Consider the following 23,620-nt stretch of genomic DNA (forward strand, 5'->3'; position numbering starts at 1 on the left):
AAGGAGACATCCTCAACACCAGGATGGGTAAGTAAAATGTACCATATCTGTTAAGCACAAGTCGGTGGAAAGGAACAGACCTGTTTACAAGTAAAAAAACAGATGAATCTCAAACATGATTTGGTGAAAAGAGCCAGACATGATTCTATTTGATTCAATGTATATAAAGTTCAAAAAAATGTTTAAAAAGACAGGGGAAAGCGAGGAATGAGAGACAGGTAAGTGAGAAATGAGATGGAGACACTCAAGGGAGTTTATTTGTCAGAGTTGACAAATAAAAGCTGTCTCTCTATAGCAGAGAGGAAAAACGGGCTTGGGTTCTGGGCCTTTAATGGGCAGGCTCAGGAATCAGAGCCGGGTGGGTTCTAATGCAGGAGTTAGGGTTGGGTTGGTATGAGGGAGTGGTGAGTCTTTTCCCACTTGGTTGGGAAAGTGAAGATTTTTCCTTAAAATGGAAGATGTCACTTAAGATGGCCATCCAGTTACTAAACAAGAACCTTATATTCCCCCCTTTTTTGTTTTTATTGGGCACCTTAAGGAACAGGGACGTTGTAGGTCAATCTTCTATAACTGCTTCCTGCTGGGAAGGGGTGACATTTGAATCCCTCACTAGGGGCATGGCATGTCATTGGAATGATGACAGAGGTTGAGTGGTGGTGGAATGCTGTCCCCAGCACCCCAGTTTTGGTGAGGGATTGGTATATGCCTGTAACACAACCTGGTTTTTAGTTTGGTTAGAGATTTTTGGGGATCTGGTGTTAGGGTCTGTAAACAAGTCTGGATGGCGCCTGGCATTTTGCCAGAGGGAGTGGTTTGTGAAGTAACAGCGAGCCATTAAGTGTGGAGATTCCTTATTGGTTGACTGCTGTATCTATTTTATGTTAATTAGATAAGCTGTGTGGAATGTATAAATACCTCTGTTGTCCTACAATAAACGGTTCCTACTCCTGCTGTATCAATCTACACAAGTTGCTCGTCACCCCCCGGTTATTTTGCTGCAGCCGGACTTCGGCAATCTGGTCTTGAAACAATCTAATGACTTAGGGATCAAGAGAGGAAGTGCCCGCTCGAGAAGGGGGTTACGTAGCTGCTATCCTTCAGCAGTTGTTTCCTGTGCTCCAGGTCCTGTTGGAGTTGTTTTATCTTGTCCTTTTCTATACCAGATTGATTGACATAAAAATAGCATTCCTCCTGTAGGTACAGACAAAGTCTGCCTTTTTCTGTAGTAAAAGATCAAGGCCCTTTTGTTTCTGCAGAATCACAGCAGCTAAAGAATCAAGCTGAGACTGTATGGTTTGTACGGTTTGAATTGGAATGGTAATTCCTGCTAATGGTCCCCCGGAGGTGAGTCAGAATGAGGGAGGAGGGCAAAAATGGAAAAGGGAAGGATGGTACTCATGGTTCCGCAGTGTCCCTGTGGTCCTCAGAGACTGAAGGAAGACTGGGGGTTCCGGCCTTAGAGAAACTCAGCTTGAGAGGGCCTGTGGGTGTCACTGTGTAAAAGGATGGAGAAAATCATTTTAAATGGGAGGTATGAACCCAATATGGGATGCCCTCGAGGCGAGCTGACAAGGGAGTGGTAAGAATGACCCGATAGGGCCCAGTCCATTTTGCAGAGAGTTGAGAGGAGGAGGAAGGCCTATTGAGGGGGTTAAAAAGTACCAGATCACCAGGAGACTGAGTGGGAGAGGGGGAAGAGGCAGAACTAGGTTTTGTCAGAATGGCATTACTGTATTGCCAAAGAAGGTTCCTATGGTATGCAAGAAGGGGCCAGGAAAGATGAGGAGCCAGGGGTTGGGTTGGTTTGAGGGAGTGGTGAGAGTCAGAGGGTGGTGAGCTGAGCAGGGAGAGAGGCTGTCCACATAGAAGCTCAGAAGGGGAGATGGTGAGTGGCTTCTTTGGGAGGGCTTGTAATGTAAGAAGAGCCCAGGAAGGAGTTTAGTCCAATCTAAATGTAATTCAAGGGACAGTTTAGTGAGAGTGTTCTTCAAGGCCCGGTTGGTACGTTCTAGCTTTCCAGAGGACTGGGATGGTAGGGGATATGAAAATGCCAGGAGATGTTGAGTGCCTTAGCTACAGACTGCGAAACATGGGAAGTAAATTCAGGACCATTCAACAAGTACCAAGAGAAATTTGTACAGCTTGACAGGGGGAATATGGGTGAAATCCAGCTGCCAATTAGAACAAGGGAGATGTCCTCTTGCCTGGTGTAAAGGGAAGGCAGGTGGGTGGAAATTGGAAGTGGGACTGGTTTTTTGGCAGATTTCACCGGAGGCAGCGAGGGTAAAGAGAAATTGTAGGGGGCTGGGGTTGTGGCTCAGCGGTAGAGCACTCGCCTAGCATGTGTGAGGCCCTGGGTTCGATCCTCAGCACCACATAAAATACATATATAAAATAAAGATGTTGGGTCCAAATCATCTAAAAAATAAATACTTTAAAAAGAGAGAGAGAAATTGTAGGTCCTCTGGAGAGAGTTTAAGGTGGAAAGTGAGAAATTGTTTTAAAGATGTGGTGTTAGGGTGAAAGAGGTTGTGAAGGAAGGTAAGCATCTGTTGAGTGTCAGGTGGGGAAGAGTCCATCAAGGCTGTTGGAGGGCAGTGGCCCTCGCCTTAGAGTCTGCCTTGTTGTTTTCGGAGAGTGTGACAAAGGAGGTGTCTGTCTGATGGGATTTACAATGTGAGATTCCAATGGCAGTGGGAAGCTTTGAGGCCTGGAGGAGATTGGAGATAAGGCGGGCATTAGTAATTGAGGTTCCCTTGGTGGTGAGGAATCCACGCTCCTTCCAAATAGCCGAGTGGGAGAGAAGTATGTGGAAAGCGTATTTGGAGTCAGTGTAGATGTTGAGGGAGGCTCCCTTTGCCAAAGTGAGGGCTCTGATGAGGGCAACCAGTTCAGCTTGCTGATTGGATGTGCTATTGGGGAGGTTAGAGAGACATACCCTGCCCCATGGATTCCCTCCTGGAGGAAGGAGAAGCCATCTGTGAAGCATGTTGCCTGGAGCAGGGGCTTTCCTGTGTGTGGGAGGGGTGTGGAAGAAGCACCCCCAGAGTTTCAGTGCATGCAACGGGTAAGGGGAGAAGAGGTGGAAGGGTCCTGAGGAGCGGGGAGGAGGGTAGCAGGGTTTAAAGGTGAGTGTAAGGGTAAAAGAAATTGAAGTTAAAGCGTAAAAGTTAAAGGGTAAAAGACCGGGTGTTGTAAAGTTTCTAAGCTGCAAGGTCTGAGTTAAAATGTAAAGGATTAGGTATTGTTAGGTTTCTATGCTACCTGCAAAACCTGAAATTTCTGTAGCTGTTAAGACAATGCTTGGAACTGCCCAGTAAATATTTCCCCTATTTGGTTGTTTAATAAGGGCTCTGTGTGGTCGCATGTAGGCATTGCAGGGCCTGGACCAATCAGTTTGGATGTAACCCCCTCCTTAGGAATGACCTATCACTCCAGCCTGACCTTTCCCGCCAATGAATGAACCAATCATGTTTAGGAGTTGTTGTTCAATTTTCCCGCGCCTCATGATGATTTGTTCTGATGTATACAAAGCCCTCCGCCCTCCCCAAAAAGTGTACTTAAGCAGTGCTCAGCCCCTGCTCGGGGCTCTGGGCTGCTTTCCCTTCTTGAGTGGGCACGGAGCCCCAGCATGCTGGTTCAATAAATCCCCCTTCTGCCAATTGCATGAGTGGTCACTTGGTGGTCTCTTTCTCCGACGTTTCGCGGGACCCTTACAGTGAGCACGAGTGGAGAGTAAGACTAGGACCTTCCACCAGGGAAACCCGTAGAGATCAAAGGCCGCAGTGGGTAAGGAATGTGAGCCCTGGTAGGTGAGGAGTTTCTTTAGGTGATGGACAGCCAGGATGGTGAGTGGGACCCCAGAGGTGAGCTTCTTTTACTCGTTAATGAGTAGAAAGGCTGCGGCCAACATTCATAGGCAAGGGACCCATCCCCAAAGGGTCAAGACCCTTCAATAGATAAACCACAGGGGCAGAGGTTGGCCCCAGCATGTGTCTGATGAGGACCCCTGGAGCAAATCCCTGCTTTTCAGGCACCTAAAGGTGAAATGGCATTTGACATCAGGGAGAGGAGGGCCTGGTGGAGCCTGGTGAGGGGATCTGTAACAGAAGCAATAGGGGTTTAGAGAGTGGGCCCCTGGCCTCAGAGAGAGGCTTAGCCAATATAGAGTAGTTAGGAATCCAAGCTCTGAGGAATCCTGCCACTAGAAAGGAGCTTTGGATCACTGAACCCATATGGTTGCACAGTTCATATCCTTAGGAGCCTTTATCACTTATTTTTTTTCATTCTTTCTGATATACTCAGGAAAATTTGGGTTGATTTCCCCACTGTCTGACTTTAAAAATTATTTTTACTTTGTATAATTATTCTTGAAAAGGGCAAAAAAAAAAAAAAAAAGAACAAGAATTTTTTTTGTTGTTGTTGTTTGTTTTCTGAAATGTAACATTAAAAAAAAAAAAAGACTATTTAAGGGAGGTGGTGAGAAAAAAAATCCAGCCTGAGAGCAGGCTTAAGTAGCTCAGGTGGGGCACCTCAGATGCAAGATCCTCAGGTCCCTCCTGCAATGCTGGGTTTTGCAGTTGTCTCCTCTTTTCATACCCATTGGCTTTCACATTGCTACTTGGTGCAAACTAAGCGACACTCTTAGGTCCACAGAGCCTTTTGTACAGGGGGCTGCATACATTTACCACGATCATGAACAAGACCTTCTTATATCCTCTCCTCCATACACTTGGTGCCTCTACAGCTTCCAGTGGATCCTTGAGGGAAAACAAGAAAAACACTGCCTTATTTGGTGTGAACGTGGATGTTGAAGACATTGACAAAGTAAGGCGGTGTGGCTCAGAGACAGAGCCTTTGCTTAGCAGGTGGTAGGTCCTGGATTCCAACTCAAGCACTGCTGAATAATTTATAAATAAAACTAAAAAAAAAAAAGAGAAGCCAAGGTCTAAGTATTTTTAATTCTCTGCCTAACTCTCTTTGTTTCTGCCTTCACTTAGATTCTGATAGGAACAGTCTTTGCTGCCAGCATCTTGAATTTTCTAAGAAACTTTGCTTATTTTTCAAATCTTTAGTTGTTTGCAGCTTCAGGAATAGTCTCAGGGTCTGATCAGTCATTTTACTGGGCAGCAAAACAAGAGATAATATCTTAAGTAAAACTGAACGTCAGTAATATCTATTAAGGTTACGTGTGACATATATGCGCGCGCACACACACACACACACATATACTGTAGTCAAGTAAAATATATTGTTAATTAATATTATTTCGTAATTAACGTGAATGGGTGCAGGGTTCCCGCGGCAGGGCTTGAGCTGGGTGCTGCGTAGCCCGGCAGCGAGATAGGCCCTGGCCACCCACCTCAAGGCCGAGTTGGGGTGGGGGACGCTGCTCCAGGAGCCCCACGTGTCTGAGCGAGGAAGGAGGCGACGCCCTGGAGGTTGAAGGCGCAGCAAACGAGCTCCTTCCGCGGAGGCTATGGGGGACCCAGGGCTCCACAAACCCCGTCGGAGCGAGCGCAGGACGCCGGCCGCTGAGCCCTGTCGCTTCCTCTCATGTGGTTTTTTTAAGAATCCCAAGCTGAGCACTTGCAGCCCCAGGAAAGAGCTCTCCAAGACTGGGAGACAGCAGTCCGAGCCCGGGGAGACCTTCTGGGTCTCCTAGAGTCCACCCTCGTCCTTGGGCCGTTGTCGGTGTCAGGATGGGTACAGATATCACTTTGGTTGTTTTGACTGTTCAGTCAGCTCGTTCGTTGAAAGTCACTGGGCGTCCGAAAGCAGCAGAGCTCGAGAATCAGAAAGAGCAGATACAAGCCCGGAAATATGGAAAATGGAAACATGGAAGGGGATTTCCTTCCTTCTTGTCTACACCGAGGCCGGACCAGGAGCCACCCGCGCTCGCGCCTGCTCGGCTCCCCGCGGTGCCCCGCCCGAGGGGTGCGAGGGACACCCAGGGAGCGGCGGCGGGGATCCCGCAGGTCAGGCTCCACGCTCACGGCGCCCCTTTGCGGTGGGTCAGCGACGAGTCGTCAGACCCAGGCTTGCAGTTTGCCACCAGCGCACCGTCGCGCCTCGGCCGAGCCCGGCCGCCTCCGCCGACGACAGCAAACACTGAACAGCTGCCTCCCGGGAGACCGGGACTCGGCTTCCGTCCGACCGACTCCGTGGTTTCCAGATTGAATCTTGGGACGAGAAAGCCTATGGATATGGCTTCAAAAGGTGTCTTTTGGAAAGGCTGAGAAAGGAAATAGTTTTATTTTCAGAAACATTAAAACGTTAAGGAATTGAGATGCCACTTTCTCCAAAACCCCGCCTCCTCCGTCGGGCCGGTTAGCTCAGTTGGTTAGAGCGTGGTGCTAATAACGCCAAGGTCGCGGGTTCGATCCCCGTACGGGCCAAGACGTTTTGTTCTTCACCGGCTTAGACCTCTCCAAGTTTGAGCTTTCCAACGAGGACTCTTTAAAAAAAGAAGGGGTGAGGGGAGGCACCCAGATTACAGCTTTAGGTAAATTCCACTTATGGAGGACATTGGGAAAGTCGGAGGAATTGAAAAGCGAAACTTCAGAGCCACTGTGACGCGGCAGAGGCAGGAAGGGTGTTCCTGAGCCCTCGGTGCCGGGTCTTCCCAGGTTCCAACAGTCTTGAGCCCTCAGGTGAGCGAGGGGAAGGAGCCGCGGAGCAAAAGAAAGGCGAGCGGCGCATCCACGTCGGGGTCTCGCTCACCAGGAGCCACGCTGTCTTTTCCTCCGCGGCTCCTGCGCCTTTCCTCCAGGGCCCTTCCTCAGCCTGCCCTCAGCCTGCCTCCGTTCTAGAGACGGGAAGAGACGCAGCAAGTCTCGAGTTGGACGGACAGCAAAACGGAACGACGAGCCAGCCAGGAGTCGAACCTGGAATCTTCTGATCCGTAGTCAGACGCGTTATCCATTGCGCCACTGGCCCGCGGCGGGAAGACCTCGCAGTTACGAGCCCCTCGGGTCCTCCGCGGCTCTTCGGTGCAGGAGGAAACGGTTCTCCGCGGACGCCTCCGAGACGCGGCGAAGCACGACCCCGAACGGTGCGAGAAAAGCATGTTGTCGTGGGTTTTTCTGGCATAATGTACACTCACGTAAAAATGTCTGTTGAAGAAATGACCGGTAGCGAACGATCCGCGTTATTTTTAAATGACGTCTTGCAGTCTTTTCTTCCTGTTTAAAAACACACAGTGCGATCCCTCACCGTGGGCAGCTCTCTGTGAAACGAACGGCCTTGCAGCTCAGTGGGAGCTGAAGGCAGCGGACATGTGTTCCGAAAAATACCTAGGAATACAACTTAATAGAAGTACCATACATTTTTAAGAATTACATCTGACATAAAAACTCAAATCAGGAACGCATTTACTAAAGTATAAAATCGACTTAAAATTTGCTAAAGCAAAAATGGCTAAAAATGTAGGTAGGCCTGTTAAGGAGACGAGTTTCTCAAGGGTTTGAAAAGGCAGAAGCCAAACGCAGGGTGTTGCCTCGGTTACCGAGGGGGACAAACGTAAAGGCTGAAGGCTGCTGCCGGGAGGTGAGAATTGAACCGTCCTACGAGAGGAAAGTCACCACCGGAACATAGAGAAAACGCAACCGCTGTGAGCAGGATTTGAACCTACGCGGGGAATACCCCATTGGATTTCGAGTCCAACGCCTTAACCACTCGGCCATCACAGCCCCTGACATTGTGGGGTGTACACATTACACTGAAGACCACCAGAAACCATTTGCCATGTAGCACGAACGGGATCAGACAACATCCACGGGAAGGCCAGTTCCACGCACCTTAGGTCACAGCAACCACCACCACCACCAACAACAACACACATATTAAAAAAAACAGCAGACCGACTTTCTACAACATTTGCGATCTATTCTGTTGGCCTGCGGTGTGTCAGTCACTGTAGAAATAATGATTGCAAAACAAGCAAGAATCCTTCTATAATAGAACCCATTATCTAGCCGTAAATAGATCCACCGTCGACGCCGGGAACTGCTAGAGTACCAGATAAATGTAGTAATCTCTGCACAGTAGGGTCCCTAGCGGCTAAGCGGCTTCTGCTTCTGGCTGGTGGCAGCTGCTCTGCGGCTCCCTGCTCCATCTCCACCAGTCTTTCCCACATTCGCTCTTTACTCCTGAGCCATAGTCGGCTGAGACTCACACTTTTAGGCATCTCTTATTGGCACTTCTTGCCTCTCTCCCTCCCTAAGGTTTCCACCCCAGTTTCCACCTCCATTTCTGTATTTGTCACCTTTTGTCATTTGTGTAGTTCTCTCTCCCTTTCAAGCAAGAGCTCCTGGGATATGCACCAGTGTCTTAATCTTCACTTGTCTTTACTTTCTGACTTGCTAGGCATGGAAAACTTATTTGGTGCACAGTGCAGCTTTGTTACTTGCACACGTATCTGTTGCTTGAACAAATATCCACAGACTCAATCATTTTTTCCCTGTTCCACCCTCCTACCAAGGTCCTCTCTTCTCCCTCACCTGGCACATGCCAGAGTCACTGCCTAGCCTCACTCTCGACCCCCCTGCCTCTGCATCTGTACTTCTCTGACCAGCTGATTGTGGCCAGAGAAAGCACACAATTGGCTGAGTGGTCTCACTAATTCAGGACAGTGTCTCTCAAATAGTCTTCAGGGCTGATACATCACTGTATCCTAAGACACTAGATCATCCCACCCCACTCCTGCTGTGAGTGCCTATTTATGACCTTCCCTAAGCTCAAAGCCCAACCCCTCCTCTCTCATCTTCATGTTCAATTGATGACTTTGCTCCCTGTTTCATTGAGAAAATTAAAGCAATCAAAAGTGGCTTCTACGAACATCTACCATTACCCCATCCCTGCCTCATCCTCTGTAGAGATGCTGTGTCCTGTGCTCTTGTGGAGGGGACCAGTAACTTGCAAATGCTAATACTGTTTCCCAGTCACAGCAGCAGCTTTTAGTCATTCTTCTTCTTGTGACACGTTCTTTACCTGACTTTAGGGTAAAATTCCCATTGTCTTCCACTTAGTGATGTACATTAAACCTTCTTCAACAGCTTTTCATGATTTGAGGGCTCATTGCATGTTGTGGTGAATAATATTCCACTGTATCCATTTGCGTACTGAAGGACAGCTGTTGGTGATTATAAAGCTGCTATAAACATGTGTGTACAGGCATTTGTGCAGCTGTGTTTTTAGCTCCTTTGATTAGAGGCCAAGGAGTGTGATTGCTGGATTGTATGGTAAATGTATGTTTAGTTTTGTAAGAAATCGTCCAACTGTCTTCCAAAGTGGCTCTGACATTCTGCATCCCCCCAAGCAATGAATGAGTTCCTGTTGCTCCACATCCTTGTCAGGGGTTGGTGTCATTGTTCTAGTTTTGGTGGTCCTGACAGGTAAGTAGTGGTATCTCATTGTTTTATCTTGCATTTCCTTGATGATGTATGATATTCACATGCTAATTCGCATTTTGTATATCACTTTAATGAGATGTCTGTTAAGATTTTTGACCCATTTTTAGTTGGTTTGTCTGTGTTTTTATTTTTGTGTTTTTAAGGTTCATTGTATAGTTTGAGCCACAGTCTTTTGTTTGAGATGCCTTGCTTATCTTCTATGGCTTGTCTTCTCTTGATGTTGTTTTTAGTACAGCAGAAATTTTTAAAGTTAATGAGCTTACCAATTATGTATTTCTCCACAAGTCATGCCATCAAGGTTTTTTCCTGTAATCTTCTAGGAGTTCTGTAGTTTTGCCTTTGACATTTAAGTTCATGATCTATTTGAGTTGTTTTTGTGAGTGGTGTAAGGTTAGTGTTTGGATTCATTTATTTTTTGCATGTGGATGTCCAGGTTTTCCAGCACCATTTGTAGAAAAGACAAATGGTCTTTGCTCCATTGTGTTGCCTTTGTTCCTTTGCCAAAGACCAGCTCACTGCGTGTGCAGGTGTGTTTCAGGGCTTCCTCTTCTGCTGCACTCAGTTGTGTCCCCCATTCCTTCTCTTTCCTCACCTATTTCTTGTCCGTCTCCTTTACCAGGCCCCTGCTGTCTCACCCTCCCAGGACAGCTGTGTCTTATTTTAATATGTGTGTGATCAGCTCCTTACCTACGCCAGGCCTTGTCTTCAATATCATCTCAGTGGTGAATTACACCCCAACATTACATTAAAAAATAAGAAACTCCTCCCATTCCAGGATTTTCCCTCCTCATTCTTTATTTTTTCTCCACACCACTTATAATCATCTTTTAAACACACTATATAAGTTATCTCTTTTGAGTATTGTCTGTCTTCCCTATGAGAATGCAAACTCTAGGAGGGCGGGGGTTGTGTTTAATGCTAGATTTCTGGAACCCAAAAGTGTCTGGCATATGGCTGACACTACTTCTCCCTACCATGTCAAAATCATCTTTAAATGGTTGCTTAGCCTCACTCTCTAACTACCAGTGTCTTTTTATAGACCCTTTCTTCTCTCAGAAAACTGCAATAGAGAGGAACACTTTAGTCTGACACACATGGGTATAAGTATTGGTTCCAATTTCTACAATTGTGTGACCATGGGCAAGATATTTAACTTATTTAGCCTTTCCTCAGCTTCTGCATCTGTAAAACAGGTTAATGACTGTAAACAACAATTGTACTAACTACTTAGACTTGTTAGTTTATTTATGAAAGATCTTAAATAATTGATTTAATAGCTAGTAATAAATGATAATTATTAGTATAGTTCTGGTGACTTCTTTCCCATTATTAGTTTCAACAGCATGGTATGTAAACTTCAGAGATAGGGGTTTGGGGAATTCGAAAGTACATCCATGTCCAACCGGATACTAAAGAAGACTAAGTGCTGTGGAGCCAGGAATACCATCTGAATTACATCTCACATACTAGCGCCACGTGTTGGTGAGGTCAGTTACCCTTCAAGCCTCCAGGTCTCAACTTAAAATTAGGAAAATAAATTTTTTCCCAGAGAGTCATGGTAAGGGCTGTTTTATATTCAGCCCGAATCCAGTAAGTGTCTAGTATGTTGTAAGCACTGAGAATTCATTGATGAACAAGAACAGACACGAAAGAAACAGAAAAGAAAAAAAAAAAAAAAAAAAGGAACAGACACTGCCCCTGCCCCTCATGTGACTTACCTTCCAGGGAGATGGACAGGAATCTGGTAATCGCACTGATACATGTAGGCTGTGCAAGAGAAGGAAGCCCGTGGTGCCACCAGGAATCTGGGACTTTCACTAGGGAGTTTAAGGAAGTAAGTTCTCAGTAAGTAACGAAGCTGAGATCTAACCGTGAGTACGAGACGAGTAGGCAAAGGCAAGGGCCGTGCTTTTCACCTGGAAGAGGCTCCAATGCCAAGATCCCTAGTGACAGGGAGACCTCTGAGAGCGACCCCTCCCACCAGCTGGGAGCACAGCCTGCAGAACTGGCCCGGGGCCGACTACAGGCCGAGAAGCGCTCAGCAGCCGGCACGGAGCCGCTTCACGCGCACACACGAGTATTGCAGAACACAACGTCCATAAAATGTGCAGTATTTTCACGCTCTTAGTGTCATTTTCTGCCTTCTTCTCTCTCACGTCAAAATACCCGGGATCTGAGGTCCGTTGTGACTTAAACTCCAAGGAAATCACTCGCATTTCCTTCAATGGGTTGGGAGAATTCTCGGTGTCACAAAGAGCCCACTGACACAGGGCCGAAGGGGGTGGCCTTGGCAGACTGCGTCCTGGCTGCACACCCGCAGGTCGCAGTCTCCACCAGCCGCGCGGTCACTCAGAGCAGGAGCAGAGTTTAGAGGAGGAAGCGAGTTCCCTGGTGTGGTTAGGAGGGGTTTTCGCCCCCCTTCTGGAGGACGTCCATTTTTAGCAAAATAGGTGATGAAACAAGTTTGCTACCGTTTAAAACTCTTTCCCCAGAAATGGCCGGGCGCCCTCCTTTCTCTCGGGACGGTTCCGCCGCATCCTGGGGACCTCGGATGAGGCCAAGGTCCGGCGGCGGGGCGCCTTGGGCTCAACCGCGAGACCTGGCCGGTGCTCAGCGCGGCTCTCGGGACTGGAGAGGGACGCCCCCACCCCCTGCGCGCAGCGTCCGCTCACCCCGGGGGACGCTGTCCTTCGCGTGGCTGCGGCTGCCCCTCGAGGCCAGTTCCTTTCGGACAGCTCTTCCGCTGGACTTCCTCGGCCCACCGCGGCGCGTACACAGCAAAAGGATGACCACCGCTGTTTCCGCCCGGTTTCGAACCGGGGACCTTTCGCGTGTTAGGCGAACGTGATAACCACTACACTACGGAAACGAGCTGCCCGGGGAGCTTTTCTGAAGGCAAATGAGTATTCTTTGCTGCCCTGGCTTGGTCCAGAAACTGTTTTCCTTGCAGAAAAATCTCTGCTCACAGCGCTGCTGCCCCCTCTGGTTTTCGACTTGGTGAAAGGAAAGGTATCATTCGCCAGGGACCGGTATTTAGCAGCAGAGACCCATTCGCCAAATGAACCACTCTCAACTTCATGGTGTTCACGGCAGACCCCTGCGGTGGTTGCAGGCAGCTTGGAGAGGGGATTTCGCCCCTCGGAACCGAGTGGAGTGGCCATGATCTTTGGGAGCAATTCAAATATTGAAGCTCCGAACAGAAAGAAATTAGACTGGGGATGTGTGAACGGAAAGAAATGGGAATGCATAGGGTGGATAGGGGAAGAAGGGATGGTCTTCTAAAGAGGGGAAGGTATAAGTTAACCTGAAAATGATGAGAGAAATTGGAGAGGTTAGGGATAAACCTCTCCACCTACTGAAGAGCTTTTGTTTTTATCAAGGTGTAATTGACATACATTAAAAAGCACAGGTCTGTGAAAAAATGTGACATCCCACTGAAGATTCAACTCTGTAAACACCAAGATTAACATAAGGAAATCTATAATTATTCAAAGCCACATTGAAATGGCTTAAGTCAAAGATGAAGACATCTTAAAAACAGCTGGAGAGAAAAGATTACATTTTAGGTTAAAAAATTTAAATTGAACAATAAATATTAATTTATTGAACTAATAGTTGAATAAATATTAATTTATATTTAATAATATAAATTTGATGATTTATATTACAGAAGGCAGAAGGAACAAAGAACAGGTAAGTCAAATAGAAAACAAACAATACAATGATGGATTTAAATCCAATCATATAAATAATTGCATCAAATGTAAATGGGATAAGGCATTAAAAAATGTTGTCAGACTAGGTAGTGAAATACTAAAAAAGTAAAGAGGCAATGCAAGCTGAAAATAAGAACACAAATAGGTTAAAAGCAGTGATGGGCTGTAAAATCACCAATCATGAAAAACTGATGTAGATATATCAATATCAGACAGTAGACTGAACAGCCAAAGGCCAGAGATAAAGAGGGATAGTACATAATGACAAAATGATCAGTTCATCAGGAAGAAATATTGATTTTTATATCAAGCCAATCGAGAGACTAAAACAACAAAATAGAAAATAGCAACCCACAATCATGGTTGGCGAGTTTAAAGACACCTCTGACTAATTGGTGAGCAATGGGAAGAAAAGAGGAAGTTGGCTGTGATAGATACCCAGGAAACTCTACCTAATCAGCGTCTAGAGCGTCATAACCAACACGACAGAATGCACACTATTGTCAAGTGCACAGGGAAAATCACCAAAATAGAGCCATAGAGAAAGACTGGACAAAAATTAAAGGATTAAAATTGTTTAAAAAATCTGATTTGTAACAACAACAGAGTTAAAGTAGAAATCAGAAGCAAAAAAGATAATTAAAAAAATCCCAGATATTAGGATACATTAAAAACTACATTACTAAGTAACCCCCATTTTAAAGTAAAAGTACCATTATCGCCAGAAAGTATTTTGCACTGAAAGACTGAAAACGCCACACAAAACTAGAGTAGCACTGAGAAGGGAAACAGGTTTAAATGTGGAGGTGGCCGAGAGAAGGAGTTGACCCCTAGGAAGATGTTTGTATGGTGAGTTAGCATCTTAGCTGTGTTGAGAGCGGGTTTAGACCACCAAAGCTGAAGACAGGGGAAGAACAAAGTGGGTTATGTCAGATGGAGATGAAGAAGATAAACGGGGGCTCAAATAGGGACAAGGGAGAAGACTCCCCCAGAAAGTTGCAGCAGGACTTTGTGGAGGGAAAGGAGGGGAGGTCAAGCGTAAGCAGGGTTTCTCACAAGATTGCTGAAGAGTTTAGTTAGGGGTGCTGTGCTAGGTGCGACCCAGGTGGAGACGGACCTTATATACTTGAGATTTGAGGGAGATTTCACTTGGGGATTATTTGAACTGCTCAGCTCCAGACCAGCAGACAAGATCCATGCAGTGAAAGAAATTCTGAGAGACACGGGAAATGTCCGTGTTGGGGAACATCCAGGTGCTTGGGTTTTTTCCTTGTGTGAAGGCCATGGTTAAGCTGCGTGGGGGCAAGGGCCCTTCCCCATCTCCTCCAGGCACGCCCCAGTCCATCCTCCAACTTGTCATCCTCACCTGGAGCTGACAAGTTTCCGGTGATATTCAAATCAAATCGCTAAAGGGTATCCACACCAGCGCCCAAAGTCAACTTTTAGATTCAGCCGAGAGCCATGAGAAGATTCGTTGGAAGGAAGTGGAATTTCCAAAAGCACAAGGTAGCGAAAGGCCCCGCTGGGATTCGAACCCAGGATCTCCTGTTTACTAGACAGGCGCTTTAACCAGCTAAGCCACGGAGCCAGCCCCGAGGCCCTCCCTTCCTTATGCAGTATTTTAATATGATTTCAGACTTTTGTAAATGATGTCACTTCTAGAAATTAATTCGTCAGATCATTCGAAAACAAAAAGGGGTAAATACTGCCGTCAAAATCCAAAGAGAACTTGAGTTTCTAAAGGGAGGATATGGAGAAGAGATTGAAACGACTACCTCCCTGGGGAGGAGTCATGCCCCTGCATGGACACTGGACCACCCTCACCTCTGTTGGCCAGGCAGGGGCCTTGGCTGAACCCCAAAGGGAAGACGAATCGGCGGCTCAAGCATCCCTGTGTTTCAGCTGGCCTGCGCTCTTCTTCAATGTGGAGAAGCAGGGCTCTCCTCAAAGCTTCGCATCTGACACAGGGATGCTTCAAGGACTGAGGGTGTGAGGTGCACCTGTCAGCGCTCTGTCTGACCCCACCCGCCGAGCTCCAGGCACCGGGCGTCCAGCCTCTGGCGGTGTGCCCCCCCACACACACACACACTGCGGAAGGAGGAGCCGCCTGCGGAAGGCCGGCGCCGAGCTAGGCCGCGCGCAGGGAATCCTCAAAGGTCAAAGGCAGGGCTCTCCCGTACCTATGCAAAAGAAGGAGCCAAAGAAGCAGGTGGGGGCTGCGGCTTCTGAAGACCTGGCTCTGCGCCACCGCACTGTTGGGGAGTAGTTTGTAATTCAGGAGGAAAAAACCGTGTGAACCGTGGCCGGTTAGCTCAGTTGGTTAGAGCGTGGTGCTAATAACGCCAAGGTCGCGGGTTCGATCCCCGTACGGGCCAGGTCTAGAGTTCCGTTTTGTGATTCTCGCTCTGGGAAACAGTGAATGGCTGCAGCTCCATCCCAACAGAGACCAGAACGACCAGCCCATTCTTAGACACTAGTTTTACTACGTACATGAACGAGATAACATTTTTTTTTAAACAAATATCTCTCTAACGTCATTTGCATAAACAAAACATTAATTTAACTCAAGCACAAAGTTAAAAGATTGAAAAATTTTCTTTCCATCTTTATTCTCTCTCAGTCCATTTCTCACCATCCCTACCACAGGTAATCTCTTCTCTATTTCTCATACTATATCTTTCCTGGCTTTCTTTATACTATACATGTAAATATTTACATTGATTCTTATTCTGTACTGCTTTACGTAAGTGAGGGCCTCGTTTACTCGTCAGTGTGAAGCCAGATTTAAAGATAGGTAGTTAGTGTAGTTAGGTAAATCGGGTCTAATATCGAGTAAAATCGAAAATGAAGGCCACGTTGAAAATGGAGCCGGGGAAAGCAAAGCAGCACTAGGGGAAATTGAAATGTTAATGTTCCCAAGGCCCAGAGCCCATTCTAAAGAAATGTTAATGAAGCAGCTCCCAGCAAATAGGGAGGTGCTAATCAAAAGCCGCCCCAGGCCCTTCCTGCCCAGATTACTCCTCTGGCCCATCTGCCCCTCACCTTTTGGGCCTCCCCACCTACATTCGATCACTGCAAGAAAACAGAACAAAGGACAGAAATGCGGGAAAGCTGAAAGAAGACCTTAGCTATAAAAGAGGGAAGACCTCCCCCGCTCCATGGATTCCACCTCTTGGGTCCCCTTCTTCCTGGGAGGGCGGGGAGAAGTCTTTTCTGATGTCCTAAATAAAGCTTCTCCTTTCCACTGTAAACTTGCCTCAGGGCACTTCAGCATTGGGGCAGTAAGGGTAAACAGCGGTAACAAGTGTATCTGTCTTGTCAATGAGCAACTCCTGTTACTCAGGCTCCAAGTATAAAAACATGGGTCCTCTTTTTCTTCACATATTTTACAGGTAGTACTCAATTATCCAAAATGTCTCCTAAGTTCAATAGACTCATTCTCCCGGCTCAACAGCCACTTCCCAATTCTCAAATTCCAGGAGGTTACTCTCTATGCTGCCTTAGGACCCTCTGGGCCCTGTCCCAGAATGAGGTTTTTGATCACACGGCAGGGAGTATCACTGGAATGACAGGTGTGTGGCCTATCTGGTGCCCCTGAGTCCTCCTGTGTCTGCACTGAGCTGCTTGCCCATCCTCCTCACCCATGATGGTGCTTCACAGTGCAGCTGGACTAGTCAACTAGCTCTTGGAGTGAGACCTAAGTGTTCCTGATGAATTTCCCAATGGCCTCCTTCTAAAAGTGCTGTGACAACCCTGGAAGTTTGGTTCTGTAGCAAAGGATGCCTAGCTGTTGGCATTTCTAGTGTTGATATTTTCAGAAACTCTTTACATTTATTGAACACTGGCTCCATCTTTCTGTGATGGACTTGTCTATTCAGATGTTTGCAGATAGTGACTATAAGGTGAGACTCAGGCAGTGGGGGGAGAGTCCCACCCTCATGGACCCTACAGACTAGTGGAAAGAGACAAAAGGTAATGCTCTTGGCAGAAAAGAACTGTGAAGAAGAATAAAGCAGAGAAACTCCTTAGGAGCACTCTGTCCTCTGGGGTGGACAGAGGAGGTCCTAGTGAGGCAGGACAGGAGTTAAGATACCACCTCTTCCTTGGCTTTGTGTTTTTGGAGGACTGAATCTCATTTGCCCAAGGGAGAGAAAACCTGGTAGAAGGTATGGCTCATTATGCTGTCCAACCTTTCCACAGGCTGAGGGCCAAAAATCTCTCCCATACTTTTTATTTCTTGGAGGGCTTGGAGCCTAACCCCGGGCCCTGTGCATGCTAGGGAAGTGCTCTACCACTGAGCCACACCCCAGCCCACCCCATATTTCCTCCTGCCCACTGGAGCCTAGAATCATGCACCTGCTAATTAACTGTGTAACTCTGACATTCTTCAGTCATCTCTGGATGAGCAGTTTCTTCCTAGTCTTAAGAAGAAAAAGGAGGCAAAGAAGGATGTCTTTTGTTGGGTGCTCTGCCATCAAGAGGAGATGAGATCTGAATGGTGGTCCCAGAGGGTTTTCCCACTCTATGATATTATGTCCTGCTTTATGGTGTCACTAGTGGTTCCAACAACAAGGAGGTTGGATAAACTGCCCATTATCAGTGGGCACTGCTTCTCTGGCAGCCCTCACTATTGGAACTGGCTCTTCCTGGCTTTGGCTCCCCACTGTTCCTTCCTCTTCCCTGCAGACCCTTAGCCTGAGGCTTTTGTTGAGACTTCACTGCCCGGTTCCCTTTCACCTTCAGACTGTTCAGATAATTATTCTTATTCCTTGAAATTTCAATGCCTGGATCACCCCCACTCTGCATGCTATGCATCATTGTTGCCAAAAGCTCGGTCCCCTGTCCCTGATGCCAATTCAATGAGCAGAGGATTTCGAAAAAAGGAAAAGGAGGTTTTATTGCTTTGCTAGCAAAGGAGAAACACAGGAGACTCCTGACCCAGAGGCTGTGATCATGCCTGGCAGGGGGAGCAGAGAACATTTAATGAGATGATTCCAAAGCTACATTTCAGCTGTGCCCTGTCAGGGGCTGTAATTCACTTGTAGCCTTGAGAGCGAGCCATTTCTTAGGTCCTCTGGTACCATCTCAAAGTCTGAATCACTTCATTTCTGTGGTGCATAAGCTCAAGGACAGTTAACTTGGCCTAGGATGGGAAGAAGGGTGATCTTGTTTCCCCCATGGTTAGGGAGGGGGAGAGGGAAAAGAGAAGGGGGAAAGTTATGTCAGTTTTAAAATAAGACTCAGTGACAGAGCAGCAAGGGCTATCTTCAGAGCATGAAGGGGATCGTGTTACATCAAGACTCTCCCCGAGTTTAGTCTCCCAGAAGATGATCTTTCACAGGTCTTTTGCTTTCCGATTCCCTGATCTCCCATCCAGTGATCATGTTTTTCACACTTTCTTTGCAACCCCCTCCTGTGTCCAAAAGTTTGAACAATGTTTTCCATCTTCAACTTCAGCTGAAAGTAATAAATACGTCCCACATTTTGACTCTGTGTATGTGCATCTCTGGGTGCACGTGTTTTTTATAACAAACCGTTTTGCAACCCACATTTTGCTCCTATCTCTAGGCCATGGGGCGTGGTTCTCTCAGATGCCCACTCACTTCAGTCTTCAACTTTCTCAGCCTTGCTCAAATGGCAACCACCGGAGTTCTTTCTTGACCGTCCTGGTAGGCTGAGCCTCCCTGTCCTGCCCTGGTGTGCTCGGTGGCTCCAGATTGGTTGTTCACCATCCACTTCCTAAGAGTGGAAGCGCCTGTGAGAGTGAAGACTCCTTTGAGCTCCCGACTACCGAATTCCTGGCTCAGTGGGCAAAGCTGGCACACAACATAAGCAGGGTGGGGACCTATTTGCAGAATGCTGTCTGTTAGGGAGGACACCAGGCCTGAGCCTCCTGGGAAAGACCGCGGGCGGTGGAGAGAGGAGCCACTGTGCGCGGCGGGTGGGGGCTAAGTGGAAACGAGAACAGAGCGGAGAAGGGTGAAGGCCAGCACGCAGCGTGCGCAGAGCAGGACTTGACGGCGGCAAGAAGACCAAACGGGAGCCAGGAGCAGTGGGGACGTATGCGGGACGAGGTGCAGTGGCGCAGTCCAGCTGCAGCAAAATAACTGGGGGGGTGACGAACGACTTGTGTAGGTTGATACAGCAGGAGTGGAAGCCGTTTATTGCAGGACAGGAGCAGTATTTATACATTCCACACAGCTTATCTAATTAGCATAAACTAGATACAGCAGTCAACCAATCAGGAATCTCCACACTTAATGGCTCGCTGGTGTTACTCTCAAACCACTCCCTCTGGCATTTTGCCAGGCACCATCCAGACTTGTTTAGGAACTCTAACATTCCCCTGGCAAAATGCCAGGTGTTATTTTGACTTGTTTATAGACTCTAACAGTGCAGCAGTGGGGACCTGAGCGGGAGGAGGTGCAGTGCTGAGAGCCACGGCTGAGTCTGTATGGCCCCTGGCATTTTGCCAACAGTATTGATTGACAGGCGAGGCATTACTATCCGCCTTTGCCGCAACTTTTGAGTTCTCGCACTATTTTGGAGTTCTCCTGGGGATTTCCGGGGATTCCCCGAGAGTTCCCATTGGTTGGGGAAGTGCAGGAGGAGGGATTTCCGGGAGAGATATTTCCTGCCGGGGGTTCCTGGACAAACCTCCTGGAGTTCGGGAGGATTCCCGGGGAGCTGTGTGAAGTGTTTTCCTGCAGTTTAAAAATAAAGTTTGTTCCTGCTTCAGTGGCTCGTGATTTGTGCCCAGCCAGACTGCGGCAGTGCAGCACTGGGGACGTGAGCGGGACGAGGTGCAGCAGTGGGGACGTGAGCGGGACAACGTGAGCGGGACAAGGTGCAGCACTGGGGACCTGAGCGGGACAACGTGAGCGGGACAAGGTGCAGCACTGGGGACCTGAGCGGGACAAGGTGCAGCACTGGGGACCTGAGCGGGACAAGGTGCAGCACTGGGGACCTGAGCGGGACAAGGTGCAGCACTGGGGACGTGAGCGGGACAACGTGAGCGGGACAAGGTGCAGCACTGGGGACGTGAGCGGGACAAGGTGCAGCGCGCGGCGCGCCGGTTCTCAGTGGAAGAAGCGGCGTTTTGCACGGCGAGGCCCTGGGTTCACTCCAGCCCCAATACGTCACAAGCCCCGTCTCTGTCACCCATGGAGTTCTGAGGGAACAGCAGAGGACCGATAGGGTCGCTGCTGTTGTCGATCTCGTTTTTCCCTCATTCTGTCAAAGACACTTCTTTTTTCATTCCTAACACTGTTGATTATGAAAGGGGCAATTTCTTTAGATTTGAATAAAAACGGGCAAAAGGACCAGCCTCCCCAAGTCCCCGCTCGCCCTCTCGCAGAGGCTCGGACACGAGGGTGCAGAGCGAAAACCACCTACCGAGAGTGGGGTTCGAACCCACGCGGGCAGCTGCCCATTGGATCTTAAGTCCAACGCCTTAACCACTCGGCCATCCCGGTACCGCAGGCAGGCCCCGCTTCTTTTCATACTGCTTACCCCTGTCGCACGCACACCGCTCTCTACCCCGACTGCGTTCGGTCTGACCTCTCCTTCCATCGCTTCTTCCTGGAGAAATCTGCTTTTGATTCCAAAGGAAAAACCAGCGGCGGCGGCGCGGGGTCCCGACCCGCGCGGAGCAGCCCTGCCACTGCACCGCGCCCAGCGCGCCCCGGCTTCTTCGCAGACTCTTTGAACGCTGGGCTGGAGCCGCCTGGGCAGGTGCCGGGAGGGTGCGGAGCCCCCCCACGGGCCAGCCCACCTGATTCCAAATCGAGCTCATCCTCCCGTAAAGGCGCAGACCCTGGCGGACACAGTGACTCTGAAGTGTCCACCCGAGCAGCTGGGCCCGGTGTGGCTGCGGGCGGCTAGGGCGGCGCAGAACTCAAGCTGCTCTCGGAAAAGCTGGCACCGGCAGCAGTCAGGCCTGGCCCGGGGACCAAGGGGGGACCAAGCGATTCCAGGACCCTCCTGCAAGGACCCTGGCCAAAGAGACCCAGGGTGGCCCCACGACCTTCATTTCACCGAGCACCGGGAGAAGGAAGGGCTCTCAGTCGCCGGAGGCGCTCGGTAAAAGCACGCTCAGTTCAGGGGCCACAAACTGCCACCGGGAATTTCAGCTCCCAGGTGGGAAGTCTGGGCGTCCCACCCGGGAGGAGCCGTGCCAAGCCGAGACCCTGAGGCAGGGTGAGAACCTCACGGTTCCGAGACAGTGCAGGCCGGCGGTGCATACTCTGCTCCTTGTTATTCAGGCGGTGGGACTCCTGAAGCACACAGCGTGGGAGTCAGTGAAGGATCCTCCCCAGGCCTCAGCGGCTGGCGAATCACAAGCCCAACCCTCTCCTGGATGCTCGTTCTCTGCACCAGGTCAAGCCACGCCCGAGGAACGCCCTGCTGTTCTCTGGCTGCCTGGTCAGATGAAGTTTCCTTTCGCAGAAGAGCAGGTGCGACCTGAGAGTTTCTGCCTCTACCAAGAACTGAAGGAAATTTAGGTCTTACTGCCGGAGCAAGAAGAGGCTTGGGGAATGGTGATGGAAGTGTCTGACAGAAGGTTCTATAGACAGCACATTAGGACAAGAATTCCTCATGTTCAGAGACCCAAAGGTTTCAGGGGAGTCTATTAGTGTGCACTACCTAGTAGAATCGATCACCTGTATCGTTTTTAAATATACATTTATCTAGAGAATTGGCATATTACATGTGAAAGTAAAAATAAAGCTATTAGAAGTATATGAAGGAGTGATCCTCTGTGTCAGGGAGCAGCCAGCGAGCAGAAAACTTTTAATAAATGTCAGGGGCTGGGGGTGTTGCTCAATAGCAGAAGCTTGCTTCACATGTGTGAGGCCCTGGGTTCCATCCCCAGCACCACAAAACAAACAAACAAACAAAAAACCAAACTTAAAAGTAAACAATAACCCCCCATAGATGTATTGAAATCAAGAATAGTAAAATAAAGCACACATAGAAATATAAATAGATGTGGTAATAGTAGAATATATTTGAATTATCTAAAAATTAGTGAGGTGCCATATGGCAAGAAGCCATGCAAATGTGCAATACCAGGACAGCAAGATCAAAAGGACACTGTCAAAGGATAGTACAGACAATTAGAGAAGAGAAATATATAAAGACTGTACAAAATCTTTGGTAATCACAGAAATAAGAAACAAAAAGAGATATCACTTTACTACCATTACTTTGTAAAAATGTAAAAGCTGAATAAAATCAGTTTCTGCAGGACTAATGATATCAGAGTCCTCATGTCCTGTTGTAGGAGTTTAAATTGATGACGGCTGCAGCAAAATAACCCGGGGGGTGACGAAGAACTTGTGTAGATTGATACAGCAGGAATGGGAGCCATTTATTGCAGGACAGGAGCAGTATTTATACATTCCACACAGCTTATCTAATTAGCATAAACTAGATACAGCAGGCAACCAATCAGGAATCTCCACACTTAATGGCTCGCTGGTGTTACTTCACAAACCACTCCCTCTGGCATTTTGCCAGGCACCATCCAGACTTGTTTACTAACTCTAACATTCCCCTGGCAAAATGCCAGGTGTTATTTTGACTTGTTTACAGACTCTAACAGAAACCATTCTGGGTACATCTAATGAAAATTAAGAATGTTCAGGTTATATGGTGGAGCTAATCTCCTAAGTTTAACTCTCATTCCACTCTCAAATTACAGGAAGTATGCATGTGAGGAAGTTAATCAGAGCACCATTTGTGGTCTTTTAAAACTGGAGGAAAAAAACCATCCCCGATTTCCACTATTTGACAGTGGGTAGGTAAATCGTTGTAAATACATACCTTAGAATATTAAGCAATGTCAAAAGTGACTGTAGAGGTCCATACAGCAACATGGATGAAACTTAAAATCATATGACTATTAGCAAAGAACACTGAAGCCAAGGTGTGGGTTTCTGCTTCTGCCTGTGAAGGATCACTGCTATGGGAGTTGTTGTTGTTTAAGGGGGAAAGACCATGGACTTAAAAATATGTGAAATAACTGATTTTAGACATTCTCCTACTCTCACTGTAGGACTGTAACTCCCCCACCTCAGTGATATAAAAAGGAAATAAATGAGTATCTTATCAATGTTTTATCTTATTGACTAGGGATTACAGGTCTCAGCACAGTGAGGAGAAATTCACCAGAGCTAGGTAGTATTACTAAATCAAGGACATAAATGTAGGATTCCAAGGGGGGCCAAAGCAGTTAGAATTGGTGAGACAGAATATCAGAGAGGAGAAATCTGCAAAGAAAGAGCTTCAGAGTTCTGCAGTGGTATCTTTCAACTTTGGTGAAATACTGATTTGTGCATGAGTGGGATAAAGATTCCATGAAGCCAGGAAAAGAAGGACCGGAACTCTGTAAGTTAATCAATTCATGCCAATCACCAAGGTGGGAATAGTCTGTGTTCTCACCAACTATAGTGAGGTTGGGTCGTGAGCCAGTCTCACAAAGGGATA

General features: G+C 47.9%; 7 non-coding genes across 7 annotated transcripts; 2 read left to right on the forward strand and 5 right to left on the reverse strand.

Annotated features, from left to right (window-relative positions):
* Positions 1-6,324: 6,324 nt before the first annotated feature.
* Positions 6,325-6,398, forward strand: Trnai-aau (transfer RNA isoleucine (anticodon AAU)). Its single transcript has one exon. It is a non-coding gene; the product is annotated as a tRNA-Ile (tRNA).
* A 468-nt stretch (positions 6,399-6,866) lies between these two features.
* On the reverse strand, positions 6,867-6,939 carry Trnar-acg (transfer RNA arginine (anticodon ACG)). The gene has a single exon. It is a non-coding gene; the product is annotated as a tRNA-Arg (tRNA).
* Positions 6,940-7,608: 669 nt separating this feature from the next.
* On the reverse strand, positions 7,609-7,691 carry Trnas-cga (transfer RNA serine (anticodon CGA)). Its single transcript has one exon. It is a non-coding gene; the product is annotated as a tRNA-Ser (tRNA).
* A 4,518-nt stretch (positions 7,692-12,209) lies between these two features.
* Trnav-aac (transfer RNA valine (anticodon AAC)) lies at positions 12,210-12,282 on the reverse strand. Its single transcript has one exon. It is a non-coding gene; the product is annotated as a tRNA-Val (tRNA).
* Positions 12,283-14,643: 2,361 nt separating this feature from the next.
* Trnat-agu (transfer RNA threonine (anticodon AGU)) lies at positions 14,644-14,717 on the reverse strand. Its single transcript has one exon. It is a non-coding gene; the product is annotated as a tRNA-Thr (tRNA).
* Positions 14,718-15,430: 713 nt separating this feature from the next.
* Trnai-aau (transfer RNA isoleucine (anticodon AAU)) lies at positions 15,431-15,504 on the forward strand. The gene has a single exon. It is a non-coding gene; the product is annotated as a tRNA-Ile (tRNA).
* Positions 15,505-20,521: 5,017 nt separating this feature from the next.
* Positions 20,522-20,604, reverse strand: Trnal-uaa (transfer RNA leucine (anticodon UAA)). The gene has a single exon. It is a non-coding gene; the product is annotated as a tRNA-Leu (tRNA).
* Between the last annotated feature and the right edge of the window lie 3,016 nt (positions 20,605-23,620).

Source organism: Marmota flaviventris, chromosome 6, assembly GCF_047511675.1.
Source record: "Marmota flaviventris isolate mMarFla1 chromosome 6, mMarFla1.hap1, whole genome shotgun sequence".
NCBI lineage: Eukaryota > Metazoa > Chordata > Mammalia > Rodentia > Sciuridae > Marmota > Marmota flaviventris.